Below are 9,307 nucleotides of genomic sequence, written 5' to 3'. Positions count from 1 at the left end.
TAATGTTAATAGGTCGTTTTACAACACGTTATCAACACAAATTGTTTTTGAATTTGATCATATTACAATATGGTGGATCATATTATCCTACAAGTTTTATTTTAATTCATAAATATCTTACTTATTAATCTTGTATTATTGCTATTGATATCTTAGATGACTAATTTAATATTATTATTGACTTTCTTCAAAAACTATCCGAATATGAAGTTTTAAATGTTAATCTAGAGTAAAATGATAAAATTGTTTTAGAACATTTGATTATTAATGCTTAATAAAAATATTTGCATTCGGGAATTGTAGCTTGGTTACGAACGATGATTAATCAATGACTAGATTTCAATTGCAGAGTGCCTGAAAGCGAAAGGATTACACTATTGACTTGCTCAAAATTGAGTAACTCAACAAATTAATTAATTGTGATTATTCTTGAAAATTTTATCTGTTTATTTTTTATTATAGTCTTGTTAGTTTACTATCTAGTATTTGATGAAAATTATGGACATTTTAAAAGTATCATGAACAAAACTTGCTAGAATCCTAGACATCCTTTCTACCATTTATAATATAATCGGTGATTGTAGAAGATATGACATGATCGTTTTGGTCATTGGTTTTAACCTTTTTAGAAATGTTTTTATGTAATTAATATATGCATAATTGCACATGTCGTATCTATAGAAACCACAACGAGTTTCATTCATGTTATCATGATGCTCCTCACTTTAAATTACTAGTTATGCATCGCTAAATGGATATTCTTACAGCAAACTATCATGTATAGTTTATTCACGGTTGAAACATACTAAGAATTATAATAATATTAGTATCTGACATGTGAGAATTCTTAAATTAAGATGTGTAGTGTCTTTAAACAAATTTAGTTTCTAGAGATCTGGTTGTTTTTTCTACTTCACGTCTTCAAACGAATTACATGCATTAAGATATGACTTTTGATTGTACTATAATGCACATTATATACTCATTGATAAGTGCTTGATTTTGTTACTAATATTTGGTTTTAAGTTACGTAGAAGCCGGTTAGTCAGATTAAATATATGATATTGAGAAGAGTAAATGAAAGATGGATCATTTTTTACATGTTTGTGTCAATACGTGTATTTGAACTTTTATTACTTAACCATGTGTCGTATTTATTGTATAATTTATTCAAATACTTATATGCATGTTAACATGTCATGTTAAATGCTACATTATGTTTTGTTTTTAGCATGTGTCATACTCTCTAAAATTTATTATAAACTTCTAAAAAGTTAAAAGATTTTGAAAAGATATATAAGTATAACTCAATGGCACTTTCTTCTGATATAATGTGATGAGAAGACTGTAATAAAAGGTCGAATAACAATTGATATAATTTTTGGCAAACCTTAAATATGCTCATGAAGTGGCATTGTTGTTGAAGAATAAATATAAAGTTTGACAGATCAACAAGAAAACTGTGTGCTTTTAATTCGTTCCCTGAAGTGAACGTGTTAATATAATAATCAGTGTAATGACTGTGATCATGTACATAACTATGGAAGTTGTAATTATGCCACCATGAAAGTTGTGTAGTTCAAATCCATTCCCTGAAGTGAATGTGATGATATAATAATAATTGGTGTAAGGTCTTGATCATGGTAATTGAGGATATATAATGATGCTCATGTTAACAATGACACCAACCATGTTAATAATATGATGATTCCACAATGATTGTTGTAAAGGTCGTAATCATGGTAAATGAGGAAATTGTAATGATCCTCATATTAATAATGTGTTGACCATGTAAGATTGAAATCTATCATTAAGGGAGTGAATATACAAGAATAAATATGAAGAACACGTTATTCTCTCGTATTTCATGGCGTATATTATACAAACATGAGTGCAACTAAGGAGGCGTTTGGGATTCCTTATTTTGCCTCCTTATAACTTTTCATTAAGTTAATAAGCTACAAAAGTGTAACTTATAGAACTTTTCCTCTCACAATATAAGCAATCTCAAATACCTTATAACTTTTCAATAAGTTTATAAGTTATAAGTTGGTGAAAATAAGCAATCCCAAACACCCCCTAAAGCATATATGAGATAAGCCAAAAGTTTATGAATCATGATTGTTTTTTAAATTGACTTGACTGGTTAGACCATCAACATATATGATGATAAACCAAAAGTTTATGAATCATGATTGTTTATTAAATTGGTTAGGCCAGTTAGACCATCCCTAGTCACTGATGATGTGAAACATATCGAAGAACCATAAGATTCTTCATGGTACTCATAAATGCATTTTTGCTCTCAAGGGAAGTCAATTATATACTATTATAGTAGTGTGTGAATCCCTAAAGATTATGAAAATGAAAATGGATATCACGATATGCTACCATTTAATTAAATCTTTTTACGGAATATAAAACTTCAACCATATATTACATAAAGATTCAAATCTTTTCATAATAAACAAACTTTTGTCTTTAAACATATTATAAAGGTCATAATTAAACATCACAACATTCTTCTAAAGATGCCATCTCTTCAGTCGAATGCCATGCGTCTTCGCTCAAGCCAGCTGTCTTAACCTATTCACCTACGTGCATACTAAAAGTCAGCTACGCTTAGTGAGTTCTAGTTAATCAGACAACATGCAATGCGTTCATATATTGCATACTTAACATGCTTTACTTTCTTTCGTACATATGTACATAAGTATATATCTTCATTCTTACTTTCATACTTTTTTTTCTTTCATTCTTTCATATTTTATCTTACTTTACATACATACTTATGCGTTTTAAAGAGTCTTTCGCCCTATAACCTCACAAATATTATTAGGGTCTGCCACCCTTAAAGAGCATTTCGTCCTATAACCTCACAGATATTATTAGGGTCTACCGCCCTCCTTCACAAATATTATTAGGGTCTGCCACCCTCCTTCGCAGATATTATTAGGGTCTACCACCCTCGTACCATACAACCATACATACTTTTCTTTATATATATTTATATACTTTCATACATACTCTTAATCTTTTCTATAGCATCATATATCATTCATACATCATTTATAAAACAATCACATATCATACACTTACCACTTAAGGTAAATGTATTAACTATTCACATTGAGTATGCACACAGCCCCGAAAACATAACAAGGAAATTGGGCTAGAAACTCAACCGAGCTCGGTTCCTTTCAGAGTTAATAGTAACTCATTTCCTTAACTGGACGCGGCTAACTGTATAACAATTTATACATATCAATTAACTATCACTACCCATATTATATTTCTAGTTTAAAATAGCCCTCAACGAACGGGGGTCCGGGGCAGCGCCCCTAGCAGGGTCTAACGGGCAGAGCCCCTGGCTGGGGTTGAGCTGCCAAGTCAGCTTAGAAAAATTTTATTTTCATTAACAGTCCTTTACTAAAACTTTCATCAGAAATTCTAATCGAATGAATCCTAATCGAATCGAATGGATCTAGTACTAATCGAGTGGATCCTAATCGAATGGGTCCTGATCTTATCGAGTCATGTAATCGAATCGAGTGGGTCATGATCTTATTGAGTCATGTTATGGAATCGAATGAACCTTGTTCTAATCGAATCGAATGAGCCTTTTTCTAATTGAATCGAATGAACCTTGTTCTAACGAACCAAATGAGCCTTTTTCTAATCGAATCGAATGAACCTTGTTCTAATCGAATCGAAATAGCCTTTTTCTTCTTTATATTCTTTTTTCATGCGAGCGCTGCTGCTGAAGCTCTTTTATCAATATTATTAATATTGTTATTATTTATGCATCCATTCCTTTCCTTTCATTTCATTTCAAGGCTAATGTAGCCACAATTCTTACTATTATTATTATTATCATTACCATTACGATTACAAAAACTTGATGTGCTTAAAGTAGTCAAATAAAATATATATTATTAAACTAAAACTTAACCCTGATTATTTAAATAATAATAAACTGTAATGATTACTTAAACCCTAATTGATTATTATATTAATAAACTAGTAAATTACTTTGGATTAATTCAGATGTTGAAAGTAACTACCTAGGCTAGAATCCCCTAAGTTATGGCTATCAATTCAACTAGGAAAATTGAGTTATGGAACTGGGATCGTAAGATAAACCCTTGAAAGAAAACCCGAGCAGGAACCTTGACCCTTCAAGAATACACCTATGAGTTTTTAACAAGTTCTAAGTCACACCAGCTTTGTGAATTAAACTTCCTTACAGTTATTTAATTGTTTATGTTTAAGTATTTTTATAGTGAAATCCTACCTTACAATGCGGAAATCAAAGATAGCTAAGTAAACTTAATTGACTTAATTAGACTAAGTTGACAATCAAACCTCGAAGGATTTCTTACGAAGAACTAAATCTAGCAATCCTGACCAATAAAGATCTATCAATAACCTATCACTTTACAGCTTTCTTGGCTAGCATCTCACTTTTATTTATTTGATTAGTTTTCTTGTTTCTATTATTTTAATGCATATTAATCACAAACTAGTCAAGAACACACATAATGTACCTAACAAAACCTTATCCTATGAAACAATCAACAAGTGTAATGTGGAATAATAAACCTAAGCAAATAAAACCAAGTAATCATACGCATCAATTAAATCAAACTCAACAATTTACTTAAAACATAAAATCCATAACGAACATAATCCCAATTAAAATCCAACCAAACAAAGGTTTATCATGGCCTAGGTAGTTTATAGAGTTTAGCCTAGCATTAAGTAATCAAAATCAAACAAAGTAATAAAATACGAAAACATGGTGAAATAATAAAGAACGGAAAATCAAATGTGATAAACCTCGTAATCTTCACCGGCTGATCTCTTGCCTTCAAAACCGCCAAGAATCTCGAATAATAGCTCAAGTAAACTCCAAATTCGTCTGGTGGTTGTAGGGTATTTTTCAGGTTAAGGTTAAGGGTGTTTATATAGTGAAATAGAGCCTTAAACTAACAAAATCGGAAACTTTTGGAATTTCTGGGTTTAGGTTCCGTGCGGCCATGATTGGCCCCTGATATACATCTATTTATACAACATGGATCCCTTGTAAAGTTATGTTTATTTAATGTTTTAAGTTCGTTTTAGTTCGTGTTTAGTTTATCTTTTATTAATTTAAGTTTTTGAGTCAAGTTTATTATATGTTTACATGTTTTATATCTTTTGGTGTCTTGCATGTTAAACTTAATTCTTTCTATCTTTTCATGCGAGGATTATGCTCGTTTTGTTCATCATTGGTTACGTGATTGCTTCACTTAGAGTTTTTATTTGTTGTCATGTAGATGATGGTTTGGAGAAGCAAGGGAAACAAGTTCTAGAAGATTCTAAGTGTTACTTGGAGTTCAAGAAAGATCAATCAAAGATTGGGCAAAGATTTAACAAGAAATAATAAAAAAATTCCGAAATCCACCCATGGAGGGCGCCGCACCGCGCTAAGGCTAGGGGCCAAGGCGGCCACCGGGCGTCTAGGCCTTCTGGGCTGCCAAATTTTGCAAGCCAAGCCCATTATGCGTTCTATATATACATCTTTATAACCAATCCGATTCGAAGACTTTGGCAGCCAATTTTCATAGGGTTTAAGCTAAGATTGAAGGTGTTTTGAAGGCTAGGAAGATAGGAGATCATCAAGCTTCTATACGGGTGTTCAAGGGTCGATTAAGACGGGTTCTTTCGTTCTTTTTTCGTTACCTTTGTTCATTATCTTTCATGATGTTTCCCTTTGTTCTTTGTTTTAGTTATTTGTCTTTGTTTATAACTATGCTAGGCTAGACTTCATGTCTACCTAGGTTTTATGAACATGTTTGATGCATGATTCTTGCTTTGGATGTATGTTTTGATTATGGATTTCGCTATTTAATAGTAAAGACTTGGTTTTGTTTTCATGATGCGTATAGGTATTTATTATCTTGATTGATTATTAATTATTGCTTCACATAGATCTCTTATCTTTTGATTGTGTTCTTTAGATTTAGGGTTTATGTTTAATCATTACTTGGTGTTTTGATTTTTGTGATTAAATGGGCCCGTTAGATCATAGAAGCTTATTAATTGTTAATTAGGATTTTGAATGTTTTGCTAAATTCCAATAGCTGTAAGGTGAGGGGTTATTCATGTGTCTTGGTCAATTGCATGCTATGATAAATAGTGACAATATTCTTGCTTATTGTGTTGATCCATGTTCATGATGTCATGTTAGTTTATCAAGTTATCGAGGGTTTAGTGTTTCGTAAGATTGCTTGCCTAAGATACTACTAATTAACCCTAATTGATGACTTTGCGGAAATCAATATAACTGATTGCTTAATAATCTAATAATTATCTTTGGGATGTCGTTTGATTCAGTCAAGGGTCCTTTAGGGTTTATTAGATGAATACGTTCAGAAATTAGTTTCCATAATCTTGTTATTTGTCCATTGCTTTATTGCTTGATGATTGTTGATGCATGGGATTCTTACCTAGGTAGATTCCTTCTCTATTTGGTTTCGATCTTGTGTTTGGTTGTTTGTTTCTCGTTTACTTGCTTATTTGTTTTCTTACTTTAATATTAGTTTTAAAATCCCCCTTAAAACATTAATAATAAATAGTCGAGTCGTAAGTCGAGTCTAATTAGTTAATTAACGTAATTTATAGAGTCCTGTGGGTTCGATATTCCGGACTTACTTAGCTTAGTACAATTGACCGGTTCACTTGGCGGTGTTTTATTTAGTTGAGTCTTAGGTCTAGTTTTTATTACTTGTTTAATTTAGTTAATATTTAATTAACTGTTTTGAGCACATCAGCCCCCATGGTCGCGGCGCGGCACTATCAATATGGGCGGCCGGTCTGACCAGCTGGTCCGACCGGTTCTCCTTCCGGTTCATTTCCTGATGCGTTCAGGCTTCTCGTTTAGGCTATTTTGACTTCTTTTTCGCCCTTTTCGACCAAGATCAACCTCTGGAACCTAAAAGACACAATAATGTTAGTAGTATGCAAATCTTAGCTAAAAACGATTAAAAACTAATTAAATATTAAATAAAATATACAAGGAAAGCATATATATTTAGCATTATATCAATTACATATATAATTATCCCTTATTAACGTTATTATTTATAATATAATTTTACTATTTCTTCGTCTTTTAACCATTTCTGTTTCTACACTCGTCCAATATCTAGCTCGTTTTGCAATAAATTTTAAACCTTTATTGGTTATGAAGCCCGATTTAGCTAGATCTAGGATTACCAAGTGATCCGAACCTAAACGAACAAGCTATTCGTTATGAAACGTACCTTGGATGAATCGGTTTCACGAACACGATCTAGTCTTGGCGTTATCTTGCTCGTAGAGACGTTCGAACACCAACAAGCCCGGGTTTTTCCTCGGATCTTGGTTCGTGATAAAGAGAGTGTGTTTGTGTGTGTGTGAGTGTGTATGGAGGCTAGAAGATGGAAATGAGGGTTTTAGGGTTTTAGGGAGGTTTAAGGGAGTTTATATACCTTTAAGCTCATGGACCTAAGGCCCATAACCATCCTTAATCCCATCTTTTATTGTCCAAATTCATACTCTATTATTTTTACCTATCATAACTATATAATAACACACTATTAAATAAACGAAATTCTTTTACTTATTATTATTATTATTATTATTATTATTATCAATAGTAGGATGTTACACATTAAAGAAGAAATTATTTTATGACTCAAATGGTTGATTTCTCGTTTTTGACAAATCAATATTCACAACATGAGGGGGAGTTAACAAGCAGTTGGAGAATAAAATTTTTTTTGGAATGAATTATCATTATGTTATATTGATCCTCAAACTAAAAAGTTCAAATGATAATTCATTTACAAGAATATGCGTATTAATAATCATAAAAATTCGCTGACCTAAATAAAGTGACTAGCTAAGTCACATGTATCAATTGTTAGTGCTCCATTTAAGATTAGTGTCCTGGAAGAACAACCATACATTGGTTATAAATCTATGGCACGCCCGAAGCGTGGTAGTCTATTCGGTTTCAAGAAAAAAAATCCTTGAAAATAGAGCAAGTGATGAAAGTGGTCAAGTCGAGGTATAGTAAAAGGCCTCCCGAAGAGATATTAGACATGATGGTTCCAGAAGAAACTAAGGTACCTGAATAAAGTGATCTCAGTAATTATATCATGTTTGAATTTATGTGGAACCGATACAAAATCGACGTCGTTTAAATTTAGCGCTTGAAATAATGAAAATGATGAGGATCGAGAACTAAGTTCTTCTGATAAATGAAATATGAATTTTTGACCAAAAAAAAAATGGAAAGATGCATATAACGTTTATGAATCTATTATTTTGGACAAGTGGTTCATACAACTGAAAGTGGTAAATATGTTAGATACAAATGAGAAAATGAAATTATAAAAGTTAAGACGTAATTGGTGGCACAAGATTTTTTGTAAAAAGTAAGGAGATATGTTCTTCGGTGGTTGATGCAACACCTTTTTAATTTGGTAATACAAGGATAATTGATATGCATCTAATAAATATCATGACAATGAAATTGTATGGAATTCCTATAGGTTTTAAATTGCCAAAATCATATAAAATAAGTCCTCGAGAATGATATGATTGCATGACATCCATTCGGATACAAATACATTAAATTTGTTGTATACTTTGAGAATTAAATACCCAGACCGATGAGTTTTTTATGGTGATTTACTGCATAAAGTAAACTTCTTGAGGATGTAATGTTGACGACATCTTTGAATATGATATAGAAAATGATTTACTTATTAGATGAAATTTATGTGTCAAACTTTTGAAGAGTAAATTTGTATACAAGATTGATCAACATGGAAGGAAGTTCATGGAATGTAAAAAAACTTTTGATTAGTATATTGCATACATGACTAATCAACATGGAAGGAAGTCCATGACCGATTATACATGCATGAAGCATTTTATGATACGAAATTAACAAGTTCTATATGTAGACTACAAAAGTTGAGTCAGACATAACATAATCAACTCGGTGATTATCTCATGTAAAGAGAGATTATTATGATGTATAATTCGTGATTATCTCGTGGAAAGAGATATGTATTTGTTGTAGCAATCAATGTCTTGAATATTTTAATATTAAATCAATTATATCATGTTGATTATTGCATTGTATCTCATAAAGAGATGGTATGTGGGTTGAGCATTTGTATTAGAATACATTAAAACATTTTAATGTGAATGAAGTTCATCTCTTATAAAACAAATTACCCGTATTTTTAATAGAAATAAAGTATCATAG

The sequence above is a fragment of the Bidens hawaiensis genome, unplaced genomic scaffold (assembly GCF_021521415.1).
Source record: "Bidens hawaiensis isolate Kalapana, Puna unplaced genomic scaffold, B.hawaiensis_p1.1 tig00012954_1, whole genome shotgun sequence".
Classification (NCBI taxonomy): domain Eukaryota; kingdom Viridiplantae; phylum Streptophyta; class Magnoliopsida; order Asterales; family Asteraceae; genus Bidens; species Bidens hawaiensis.
The sequence above is the reverse complement of the archived record's forward strand: the minus strand, read 5'-3'. Positions refer to the sequence as shown.